Raw genomic sequence first — 12,466 nt, 5'->3', positions numbered from 1 at the left:
TTTTCTGGGTAAAGCTTCACAGTTAACAGCTCAAGCATGGAAAACAGAGAGCAGGGTTTGTAGTTCAGGGTAAACTTAAAAATAACACGACACAGAAAACACAGAAATCAATTAAACAATGTATAATTTTTAATATACTAATGTATAAATACTCCAATATTTGAAAATCTAAATCCTTGCATGAATGCTTTAATACATTTTTATTCACATATGCAGAAATATGAAATTAATAGCCTCAGCCAATACACCAGTAAAAAAGTTTATGTCATACATTTAACCTTCCTTATTTCCTCCTTCCCTTCCTCTCATCCTCCTTTCCTTGGTCCCTTCTTCCCTCCCTCTCTTTTCTCCCTTTCTTGCCTTTGTAAGGAGAAGATGGAAAAAATTAAGATTGGAAATGAGATTTTGATGGAGTTTCCTTTTGTGAAATTTGGAGTAATGTTTGTCTTAGTTTTTCCTTTCAATTGGTTAGTGAATTTGCATAAAAATTCTCACTGAAATCCCTGGTCAGATTGTATTCTTATTAATACCATTTGTATTTTACATTGTCACAATTAACATATAAATAAGAAATATATAAAATACCCTTTCTATATGATGAGAATCATCCTTACCTGCCCCAGACACACAAAAGTAGGATTCCGTTCAAAAAAATGATTTATATGACTTAAATATATTGAAGGATATTTGGAAGTTGCAAGTTCTAAGGCCATTCCTTTATCTCCTGGGATAGGAGGTGGGGTCCAGGGCTACTCTGTTGTGAGGGATGTTTCCATGGGTCCGGGTGTAGACAGAAGGAGGTTGACATATGCCTGAATTGGTCGATACCAAATAGTTGACGTTTTACATATTATTTGACCCTAGTAAATCTTAGTCTAAGAACATGTCAAATTTTGTTCATTTTTGCACTGTTGATAATATAAAAAATCAGAAACTCTCTGAACCCAGTAATAAGTGAGTTGTTAAATACAATATTTTTAATCCATATAATAGAATATCATATAGTTATTTAAAAGACTGAGGTAGAACTACATGCACAAATCTGGAATGATTTTCAAGATGTATTAAGTGGGAAAAAAAGGTACGTTAACATTTGTATGAATGCATATACACTTTCATACATAATGAGAAAATTTCTGGAAATTCAAATAAAAAACTTAACAATGTCTGCCTCTAGGAGGAGAACTTTGAGTATGGGACGGGAAAAGACTACTATACATGTATATACCTTAGAACTGTTCAACTTTTCTCCCCATAAAATTATATTTACAATGGAGAAAAGTAAAGATATTATTATTGTGTGATATTTAAAGTTGAGATAAAAATTAGAAAGTAAAAGAAGAAACAAGTCTATTTTGGTTTTAAATTGCTTCATTAGCTTCTTCTTTCAATCCTATTGAAATTCTCCCTTGTGCCTTTGACACAGCTAAGAAACACAGCTTGACCTGGAATTAAGAGTTCTGGACGTGAGGAGATATCCAGCTCCTCACTCCTGCTTGAGTAACTTTGGACCAGTCTTTACCCTGGGCACCAACTGTACAAATGAGAGACTTACTTAAACTCCAAGTTCCCTCCAGCTTTCATATGTGTTTAAGAAAATTTTTTGGCCTATTTATGCCTAACTAGTTGAGTTCTTTCTCCATAACTGAATGTACATATTTTACTATACATATTTTATTGGTTTGAACATTTAAGCTAATTTTTTTTTTTTAGAATTGGTCAGTTTGATTTAATTTTTTAATTAATTAAATATACAAAATTTATAATTATCCAAATAGTGTTTGGGAAACCACATATCATAGACTTTTAAAATTAAAATATACTATACCATCAGTTATTCACAAACAGTAAAGAACACTATTTGTATCAAAATATGTAGTTTGTGCAGTAATACAAGCAGCTAATGCTTCAGTTCGAATATGATTTATACATTTCTTGGTTTTCCAGGAGAAAAAAAAAAAGACTCTCATTTCCCTTTCTCATGATGCCACTTGCCAGCTGTGTCCAGTCAGATGAAAGAACTCAGTCATTCACAAAAGTGTAGAAGCATTCTCATAAAGGAGATGCTGCAGTAATACAGAGGTCTAAAGAATGTCTTGATTTGGAAAAGGTCATTAAATTTAAGAAAAAAGTGTTTTTTTCTGTGATAAAGATATAGTATTTTTCCATGTCTTTGAGACTAGTATTCTTGTTTTTTCAATTAAATGAAAACGTTTTTTCAATTTGGTTTTTAGTTTGATTTGAAAAATATTAACTATTAGTCATTTTAATTATCTAGTAATTTTTATTTTTTGTTTCTAGACCTTTATTATTGTTTGGAGTAAAGAATGATCTTTAAGTTAAAATAAGACAAAAGGGATTTGTGTGACAGCAGTTTTGAATGACCAAAACTAACATTCTAAACTTTTCTCTATAAATCATTTATTTTAAGAGATCATTAATTATTTTTTAAAAAATTCAATGGCTTATTAATAAAACAATTGAGATATATTGTCCTTTTTTTTTTTTCATTAATACATTGCTCTCAAGTGCCCAGAGGAATTTAGGGCAAGGTCTTTGAAGACGAATGTACATAAAAGCTTTTAATGTGATATTCATGTCAAAAAAAAAATCCCCAAATAATGAATTGGAAAACATAGCCTAATTAAAATGTCTTCTTTAATGTAAAAAATTTAAAAAGAAACAAATCAAATGCATTTATTGAATTAAATGGCAATAATATTATATAATTTTTTAAAATTCAGTTTGTATATTTTACCTGGAGAGAGAGAAGGGAAAACAGGAAAAGAAAAATGAGAATCAAACTTTTTTTAAGGAGAACTGTACTTGTAACCTAAAGCCCTGAGTGCATAGTCCAGATGCTAGTCTAGTCTAGATAATACTTTCAGCAAGTTATGTACCATTTTTGACTTTCAAGTCTCTGAAATGTAAATTTAAAATGGGGTACCTTTAGGTTCTAAAATTTCTAGGATTTACTTACTGCACAGAAAATTGTCTTTCAGATGTAATTAATCACTTAGTTCACAGCACAAATGGCAAGTCACTGCATTCTCTGAATATTTCTGTTAGGAAAGGATTAGTTATGCCCATTTCAATGGCAAGGAAATTGAGGTTCACAGAAGTTACCACTAATTAAACTGGTATTCAACCCCTACTTTTTTATGACAATTTTTAATTGTTTTTATATGTTCAAAATGTGTTATATTTAGAATTCATCTTTAATCATTCTAAGGATATTACAAGAAAACATTTTTAATTATTTACATAAGCATAAAAGTATCTGTTTCTAAATGTTAAAGCAATCTACTCAATATGTATGCACAAGGGTTCCAATATAGAGAGGAACAACATTGCTTCATTTTAAATGCATTTACAATGGATGAATCTGACATTTTAAACTTCAGAAGTTTTGCTCTGAGAAGCATTATAGTGAGCAGTGCAGAAGCTGACACCATCCACTGTCCTTCAGTTCTATGATCCTGAGCAAGTTATTTAATCTCTCTGGGCTTCTCTCTACTCATTTATGGAGTGAAAGTGCTTATAGTATCTGCCTCATAAGACTGTTAAGAAAAATGAATGAGTTTTATTTGTAAAATGCTTAGAACAGTGTATAAAAGAGAGTAAGCATCATGTGTGTATCAACTGGTACTATTTACAAGTTATAAAAATTGTTTTAACTATTTTGCATATAGTGCTGCTGGGTGCTTTAAACATTTAAGAGAAATAATGTTTTTAATTTTATTTTTAACTTTTTATATTGAACTATAGCACACATACAGAAAATACCCAACATACAAATGTCCAGAACAGTTCACTTATTGTAAGTGAACCTCTGTGTAGCTATTACCCAAGCCAAGAAATAGAACATTATTACATTTTTGCCATCCCAGAAATCCCATCATGCCTCCTTCATTCTTTGATTTACCATTTATATCTATTTATATCATGAGACTCATTAGACTGCTTATTTTCATTATTATTTAGTGTTTAGTTATCTGAATATGCAACAATTTATTCATCCATTCTAATGTGGAAAAACATTTGAGTTGTGTCTAGTTTAATGCTGGCCTGAGTATTCTTGTCTTTTGTTGCATATGTACATATATTTCTGTTGAGCATACCTAGGAATTAGTTGCTGGGCCCCAGGGAGAGTTTATGTTCAACATTAGTAGAAAATTCAAAATTGCTCAAAGTGGTTAAAATAATTTACACTCCCACCAACAATGTATAATAGTTCACTTCCTCATTAACCTTATGTATTGGCATTTCTGGTAAGTGTGTAGTGACAGCATATAGTGGTTTTAATTTGCATTTTCTTGGCTACTAATGAGTTTCAGTACCTTTTCATATGCATACTGACCATGTAAATATCTATTGCTGAGTGCTAATCAAGTCATTTACATATTAATTTGTAGGAATTTTTATGTGTACTACTTTTGTTATATATATGTTACAAATATTTTCTCCCATTGGTAAAATCTATTTTTTCCCTTCTTCAAAGAAAAAATCATTCTTGGTTCTTGACATTTTCATATAAGTTTTAGAATTAATTTAAGATTCCTCCTTAAAAAAATAATTCTTGTGATTTTAATCAATTTGGGAAGATTGACATCTTTCCTGAGTCTTCCAATTCATGAACATAGTACATCTCTGGATTTATTTAAGTCTTTGTTAATTTCTCTCAATAATATCTTCTAGTTTGCTTTGTGGTCATTTTACGCATTTCTTGCTGGATATTATTATTAAGCACTTAGTATTTTTTAACTATTCTAAATGGTATCTCTTTAGTTTCAATTTTAACTTTATATTACTGATACATAGAAAAACTGTTTTCATATATTGACTTATTATTAGTGACCCATTTATGAATTCTAATATTCTATTTGTAGGATCTTTTGATTCTCTATGTAGGTAATCATGCTATCCGAGAATATTGGCAGTTAGATGTCTTTTTTTTCAATACATATAACTTTGCCTTGTTGTTCTGGCTAGGATTATCAGTACATTGTTGAAGAGGTAAAAGTTGGTCTTGTTGTTTTCAGTCTCAGAAGGAAAGCTTTCAGCATTCTACCATTCACTATGATATTCTATATAATAGTTGGAAGTTTTTTTTTATTCCTAGTTTGCTAGAAGTTTTTATCATGAGTAAATATTTGATTTATCATATGTTCTTTCTGATATCTATCATGAGTTTTCTCTATTTTCCTATTGTGGTGGTGATTGATTTTAGAATGTCAAATCAAACTTAAACTCAGACTAATCCAAATTTGATCATGACATGTTATGTTTTTATTTTTAATCTCTTATTGTCTTGTGTCTATATTGCTAATAATTTTTAGGATTTTGAAAATATGTTGATGAAAAAGGTTAGCCTAAAATTATCCTCTCTAGTAATAACATTATCAGGATTCACTTTAGGGGAATTTATATAAATCCATGTTTTTCTTTCTTAAATATTTGTTAGAAATTGTAAACAAATTCATCTGGTCTTGGAATATTTTGTGGGCAAGTTTTTAGTTATCATTTTAATTCCACTAATTTTTATGAGCTATTCTTATTTTCTATTTTTATTTTCAGTTTTGTTAAGTTCTACGTTTCTATTTTATCTAAGTTTTGTAATTTGTTACCATGAAGTTATCCATAATAGCCTATTTTAATTTAGTCTCACCTTTTATTCTTGCTATTAGCTTGTTGTGCCATTTCTCTTTTTGTTTTCAGTTTTGCAAAGTTATCAGTTTTGCTAGATATTTCAAGTAAATAACATTTGACTTTTTAAATCTCTTTGTGCATACTTGTCTGTTTTAATTAATTTCAGTTCTTTATTATTTCCTTCTTACTGCCTTCTTTTGGATTATTTGCTGAGTTTTTTCCCATATTCTCAAGTTTTGTTGATGTTGTTGTTGTTGTTTTTCTCATTACTTTGAATGTTTCTGTCCCCATTGTTTACCTTTGGTCTTGGTGTTCTTCAGTTTGGACATTTTCTTTGGACCAATATTTTATTTTTCTAATTCTTTCTTCAGCTGTTTCTAATCTGCTACTTAATCCATTAAATGAGTTCTTAATTTCAGTTATGATACTTTTCAATTCTTGAATTTCTAAAGTTTATTTGTGTAGTTTCTAAATCATTCAAAATTTTCAATTTCATCTGTCATATCCTTGACTATACTAAACATGTAATTTTAAAGTCTTTGTAACTTTGATTTACCTCTTTTGAGTGTCCATATATATTGTCTGCTAGTGCTCTTGATTGGATCGAATTGTCTTAACTTTCACACACCTGGTTATTTTTGATGGAGCACTGGACATTGTACATAAAAATTATGGAGATAATTTGAGGCCCAGTGTGATATTATCTTTAATTAGTGCCAAATTACCAGTGGCACTAATAATTCTGATTGCCTTAATCTGATTTTGTCAACAAAAAATATGAATATATATTATGTGCTTAAAACAGTGGCTAACACATAAATACTATGCAACTATCTTTTTTTTCCTTTCATTGTTTTCCTTAAATAATGTGAAAAGAGAAAAAGGGAAAAATATTAAGAATGACATATATGATGGTAAAAGACTCTAGTATGCACCAGAAGTAAATTCTCAATTTTTTTTCATTTTGTCTTTCATATCTGAAACAAACTTAAAAAGGGGAAGTTGAATTCATCAAAATCATGTACTAAATAGATAAAAATAAGTATGTGTTCATCTTCCATATTTCACTATGGCCATTATAACCATTATGTAAATTTTTTTAAAAAAATTATAATCTCATTAATGTAACTTATTTCATAATTATTATTTGCCAATAGTTTTTTGACAAACAATATCATTTTGGAGATTGCTAATATCCTAAAGAGCTACTAAAACAAAGAGCTATTTGTAATAGACAATTTTTCGTCTGTACCTCACATTTCCAATTAAGGATCCCTACCAAAATATCATTTAATTTTTGATTTATAGCTTTTGCGCATGGAAGCTAATGTCTCGTACAGTAGCTAATATATATATGTATATAGCTACAATGAGCTATTAGCAACTTTCCTCATTATCCAAATTGCTTCACAGTTTATAGTTCCAAACAAGCAAATCTAATGTCTCTGAATGAAAATGATCGTCCATCCGTATGTGTGGTAAACATTCAAACACGTTTATTATCAGTATACTAGCTGTGTTCTGTGGAATGAGCAAATTAATTATTTAAATAAGTACAAGCAAAATATATCCAGTTGTAAGCTTAGCTATGCTATAGTCAAATTCTGATCACCATGTTTTTGATGTTCTGTATATATCTATTGCCTCTGGCAGTTTGTTGGCTTTTCTTTGGTTTTTGTGTTTTCCTAATACTTTATTCAGGCTTTTCCAGTGCTGAGGTGTCTTTGGAGCACAGATAAACTTGATGTTACAGCAAATAAATACGAAATATTCTGTCTTTAACTTAGAGTCCAATTACTAATTACTTATGAGCAATTTACAAATAGCTCAAAAATATATATTTTTAGAGGAGAAATATTAAAGTGAAGAAAAATATGCTAGATATATACTGCTGTATTGATTTTCTTTTTAAGCTTATATATTTCTAGTTTTTATATATTATGTGATCTTATTTCTTTTTAAATTAGAAATTTAAAAATTACAATTTAAAAAGAATCCCTGTTCAATAATTTTCAAATATTTTACTAAATGAATTTTAAAACATATTAAAGACATTAAATCATAGGTTTTTATGAAATATTGCTGTTTTCAATTGATAACATAACACTTTTCAGGTAATAAAAATAAGAAAAATTGACTTAATATTTAAGACAAAATAATAAAGTTTATGTGTCACTCCATGCATTTTTAAACTTAGAAGATATTTTTAGCTTTAGCACATTATAGAGTAATAACAAAGAGTTATTACGAACTATTGTGTAGCTACATAGCAGTTATGCAGTTTTTAATTGCCACTTCCTCAAATTCTTGACAAAAGGTACATGAATTATATTTGTTCTGTTTTTAACATAACAAATATTTAGTGTTTTTTTCCTTAAAGGAATGTGCAAAGGAATACATAAGTGAATTTTTAAGTTAATTAAATGTGTTGAATTTAAATTTTAAAAAATTTACATACGTGGTAATTTTGACCTGTATATAAATTTATTCGTGCAATCTTAATCAAGCAAAATGACTTCATTTATTTTCTAACGGTGAAATGGGCCTAAAATTATGTCATCTATCTCCAAGAAGTCTGATATCATAGCCTTAGTTAGGGTTTCAGGAAGAACAAGTTTATTAGTGAGTTTCGAGGTCCACATAGCTGAGGGCTCTCTGGGTCTTTGTCCTTGTCCTGGGCCATGGTTCCACTGCTTGATGCCAGCATGGCCGTATCAATCATTCGCTTCTGACCAAGCTAGCGGTTAAATATTTCGACTTTTATCCCTTTTGGTGCCTACATATTATCAAGAGAATGGTCTGACAAATAAATATATGGAGACAATTTTAAAAGAATATTGCTGGTAGGGGCTGTTGTTGACACCCAGAATTGTAAAATGGTGGGGCTTCTGTACTTGCCTCATAGTGCCCAGGCAGCATTGGAACCATGTTCAGTATTTATTCTAAGTGAATTCTTACACATGCTCAGCTGAAAAGTTGTATACATATCTGTGTATCTACATAAATATAGATATAGATACAAAGTAGGCAGATATAAATATTAGGTCAAGCCACTGAAATGAGCATTTTTTAGCCCAAGTCAAATATTAGTAATTTCATTTTATTCAATCATATATATATATGATGTGTATATATATATATATACACATAAGTGTGTATATGTGTATATACAAGTACACATATGGGAATATCTAGGCAGGTAATAAATCATAAAGCTGAAGTGTCTTAGAAGGTGGAGATAATGTATTATTTGTAAGACGTCATCATACTGAGATCAAAGCTAAAGCCTGCCAACTCCAGAAAGATAAATGCTAGATACGTCTGGCTGCTTTTCACTATGGCGCGCGCGCGCATGTGTGTGTGTGTGTGTGTGTGTATGTGTGTGTATGTGTATTTAAGACTCAGTTCAGTAGTACGTACTATGTATTATTGTGTGTATGTCAGTTTAATAAAATAAATTTGAGAACAATTGATGAATTCTAGATCTGGCGCTTGCATCACTACAGGTAACACTGATGTGATGGGAAAGACTGAGGAAGAATGAAGCTGGAGAAGGGAGATGCAGGAAGAGGCTAGGAGTTCTGTTTAGGACACATTAAGTTTGAGATACAGTATTCAGAGGAGAGATCAGAACCAAACTTAGATCTATCAGTACACGTGCTATTTAAAGCCTTAGCACCGATGAGATCACGTAGAAAGACAATGTAAATAGGAAGAGGGTGGAGGATTAAGCCTTCCACCAGCATCCAGAGGTTGGGAGAGGAGGAGGAACCAGGAAATGATTCAAATGTATACGCATCTGGTTTTTTACATGGTGCTGCCTATATTATTGGAGCCTTGCCAGAGCTCATGCTTCAGAAGACTCTATAGACATGAAAGCCTCTTTATACATTCCTAGTAGTGAGGGGCTGAGGCTTCCGGCTTGGATCCTGATGACAGGAATTTTCCATACATACTTGAGAGTAGCACAAAGAAACTGTGATATAAATATGCTGCTCCATGTTTACTCTTAGATGTTTTTAGCACAATCATGGTTATATGTGGTCCCTAATGAGAGCTCAGTTGCTTTAAATTGTGCCATTATTGTATATTTTCCTTCTCTCAGAAGTATGGGCATCTGCAATTTAGAAACACTTTTGCTTTGATACAGAAGTTTAGAACTGGACAAGAATGTTCCATAGACACTATATTATTTATGACAGTTTGATTTCCAGTCAACTCAAAAGCCTTCGCAGCCCACGAGGATATGAAATCTAAGTGCCAAGAATACATAGACCCTAAACAACATAAGAAACAGCGTTTATGGAAATATTTGCTTCGACATCTTAAGATGCCAGAACATATTTTCTTCTCTCTTTAGGGCCTAGCAAAGTAAGGATGGAGAATTGCCTATTGTGTAGAATGGTGGGGCAGAGAATGGTGCTCCTGTGGTTACAGTCGCTTACATATAAGATAGCGATTATAGAAAACATAGGCATGTGAATTGAGGAAAAGAATCCCGAGGAAAGATAGCAAACTAGAAACGTAGTCTTGGCTTTAACATTCGCCTGTGCTATGATCCCAAGAAAGTCACTAACTTTTGTGGCTCAGTTTCCATTCATTTTACGTTGGCTATAATAATCCCTCTCAGTGTTGTAAGAAAAGGTTGATTATATACAAACATATATACACATATACACACACGTGTGTGTATGTATGTGTGTGTGCATGTAAAATATGTATTCATGTGTAGCAGTATGGGTGATGAAAAGATCTAAGTAACTATTAACTACTGTTCATCATTATTGTTGTCTCGTAGCCTCATGCCATCTCTTTCACTTTTATTTTAATTAACGATCCTTAGGAAAACATGAATGGCTGAATTTTAGTAATGTGGAACAATAGTAACAGAAATGAAACTTGAAAGAAAACAACGAATTCAAACAATTCAGAATAAGTTCTATTCATAATAACGTTGTGATTATGTCACCTCATTAGCTCTTTATATTTTTCCTAAAAGATGCCTCAGTGAGTTGTCAAAAATGATCTAATTTGCTTTTTAAAGGGCTTGAGTGCTTGTAGAGAATAGTTCAATTGCCTTAGAAAGTTTTAACTTCTGTAAATATAATCAGTAGCTTTCTTATAATTTACCCTCAGAAAGCAATCTAGAATTTCATTACAAATTGTTATTCACTATTTTAGTGCTGCTTTGTAGACTAAGCCAGGAAGAATTCCTGTCTAAGATTTTATAATTTTATCAATGACTTCCCAACAATGACATTGCTTAAATTTTTCTCGTGTAGTATCGTTCGCATCACACTAACACTGCTGTCTTTTTTTTTAAGGATACTTTCGATTTTACATTAAGAGCTGCCAAACAAAAATCATAGAGAAAAAAACATATATACCATACAATTTGCATAGCTTCTCTGATTAATGTGGTCTGTCAAGTGCAAGAGTTCATAGACTATTTAAAAATGAATAGAAATTAGCGGTTTCCTTTTTATTCTGTCTGATTAAAATTTTTCACTTCAAGATAACACAAGGAAGGAAACCCAACTTTGTGGATCCTCCCTACTTAACAAAATCTCACAAGGCAAATTCATTCTATGTTTGAAGTGGGTCTGTTAGATAAAGACTACTGAGAACTGTATAAACACATTAATTAATGTCTACCACAGTAGATTCACCCGTAATCTCACTTTTCTTCCCAGTTAATCAACTTTTTGATTAGCTAACACACAAATTGCATTCAGCGCAAGAACTCTGAGCTTTGGAAAATATCTTGAATTAACACTATGCATTTATACATTTCTATTGAGTGAATGTGTTATACTTTTCATTTTCTTGTAGCCAAATCTTTCACTTAAGTTCTGTTTTTGAAAACTTTATCAGCAGATTACAATGATCTTGGATTTAGTGAGGATTTGTCTCAGTTTATATTTTATTCTACAAATAGAAAGTGTTCTATGGAACAGAACAATTTTTGTGTCTTGGCATACTGTCTAATTCATTAGTGTTTCGATCATCTGATTTCAATTAATTTTCTATAATTACTTTTGTATAATGAATTCATTTTATAAGCATGAAAAAAAATTCACTCTGTAGCAGTCCATGTACACAATCACTTTCTAAAACAAAGGTATCTGATTATTATTGTACTTACATTGAAAATGGAGAGACAACTAAGAGCAAAAGTAATCTAGTGATCTACCAGTAAGTGGCAACTATTGTTTAACTTCCTTCACTCTGCCACAAACTTCTAAATTTTTCTTGTTAGAAAATACAACTGACTACAGCCATGCCACCCTGAACAAGCCCGATCCCGTCTGATCTTGGAAGCTAAGCAGGGTCGGGCTTGGTTAGTACTTGGATGGGAGACCACCTAGGAAGACCAGGTGCTGTAGAAGTAAAAAATAAAAAATAAGGGTTTGTAAACTGACAAGGTACTTGTAATCTATGAAGTCAACCAAATCCATGTGAAAAAGAATACATTCTCTGTAATCATTGAAACAGTGTTTATGTGCAATCATCAGATCAAGCTTGTTAATTGTGTTGTCAAAGTCATCTAGTCATTTACTAGTTTTTTGATTGCTGGATCAATGACTGCAATAAGTATGTTAAAATTTCCTCATCTAATTATGGATTTATGGATTTCTCCTTGTAATTCTTTCAGTTTTTGCTTTGTACATGTCTAGGTTTGTCTGGTAAGTGAATGCACATTCAAAATGATTATCTACCTGGTAATTGTTACTTTCATTTCTGTTATAAAGTCTATTCCATCTAATATTAAAATATTATTAATACTATTAATATTTTTTTCTGACATTTTTTTATA

General features: G+C 31.1%; 1 long non-coding RNA gene and 1 pseudogene across 1 annotated transcript in view; both read left to right on the top strand.

Moving 5' to 3' along the window:
• The window catches only part of LOC112482564, a 133,785-nt gene that overhangs the window by 4,980 nt on the left and 116,339 nt on the right, over positions 1–12,466 (top strand). The window lies entirely within an intron of this gene.
• LOC112482617 lies at positions 11,920–12,038 on the top strand (annotated as a pseudogene).

The sequence above is a fragment of the Pteropus alecto genome, unplaced genomic scaffold, assembly GCF_000325575.1.
Source record: "Pteropus alecto unplaced genomic scaffold, ASM32557v1 scaffold185, whole genome shotgun sequence".
NCBI lineage: Eukaryota > Metazoa > Chordata > Mammalia > Chiroptera > Pteropodidae > Pteropus > Pteropus alecto.
This window is presented reverse-complemented; position numbering and strand designations above follow the sequence as displayed.